Genomic DNA, 1334 nt, shown 5'->3' with positions numbered 1-1334 from the left:
AAGCATTTTCACCAATTTTCTCAAGTATTCTAAAAGTTCCATACCTGATAGGCTTTAGCTTTTTACCTTCACCTTGCATCCTTTCCTTGCTGATATATAGCCAGACTTGGTCTCCAACTTGAAAACTATGCTCCATCTGATGCTTATCATGCCTAGCCTTGTACTTGGCCTGGCTCTTTTCCAACTGTTCCTGTATTGCCTGATGGATCCCCTGGATCTGTTCAATGAACCTGGTTGCCTTGTCCACATCACTGTGTCGATCAACCATGGTGTCTTTACCAAAGACAAAATCCAAAGGAGACCTTGGTGTGAAACCAAAGCAGGTCTCAAAAGGAGATCTCTGTGTAGAAGAGTGTTTGGCTCTGTTGTAAGCATGCTGCACATAACACAAGTGTTAATCCCGAAGCTTAGGATGTTTACTGCAATGACCTCTCAGTAACTGGATCACAGTCATGTTTACTACTTCTGTCTGGCCATCTATTTGTGGATGAAAAGTTGTGATTTTCTTTAACTTGGTGTCCATCAGTTCCCACAGACTAGACCAAAACTTCACCACAAATCGGGTGTCTCGATTAGATACAATGGAAGTGGGTAATCCAAAATGAACCCATACATGTTCAAAGAATAATTTTGTAGTCTGTTCAGCTGTGATCTGTTTACTACAAGGTATCAAAATACACATTTTGCTGAACCTATCCACAACAACATATAGATAGTCATGACCTTTCCTAGATTTAGGTAGTCCTCCAACAAAATCCATGGAAACACTTTCCCAAGGGTGAGAAGGAACTGGCAATGGAGTGTACAAGCCTAGTTTTCTATTGCTGGGCTTGCTTTTAGCACACATGGCACACCCTCTTACATATCTAGAAACTGTCTCATTCATTTTCGGCCAATAGCAGAATCTTTGCAGCTGTGCAACTGTTTTACTTACCCCAAAGTGACCTGATATCAAAGAAGTGTGTGCTTCCCTAATTATCTTTATCCTCTTAATTTTTGGAATGCAAAGTTTCCCACAATGGTATAAGAGTCGGTCCTTTATATGATAGTCCAATTCTTCTACTCTTTTGCCTTGACTCAAAGTTGCATATACATCTTTAAAATCCATATCCTGAGCATATTGTTCTATGTAGCTTTCATGTAACACAGAATTATGCTTAAGTATGGTAGATGCATTTATAATGGGTCTAGATAACATGTCTGCAACCTTGTTATGTATGCCCTTTTTATATATGATGACTAAGTGAAACTGTTGTAGAAAACCCATCCATCTGTAGTGTCTTAATTGTTGCAACTTAGTTTGGGAGTGTAGATATTGAAGTGGCTGATGATCA

The sequence above is a fragment of the Pinus tabuliformis genome, chromosome 4_1 (genome assembly GCF_031772625.1).
Source record: "Pinus tabuliformis cultivar Carrire ecotype Pingquan chromosome 4_1, CPIR1, whole genome shotgun sequence".
NCBI lineage: Eukaryota > Viridiplantae > Streptophyta > Pinopsida > Pinales > Pinaceae > Pinus > Pinus tabuliformis.
Note: the sequence above shows the minus strand (reverse complement) of the source record.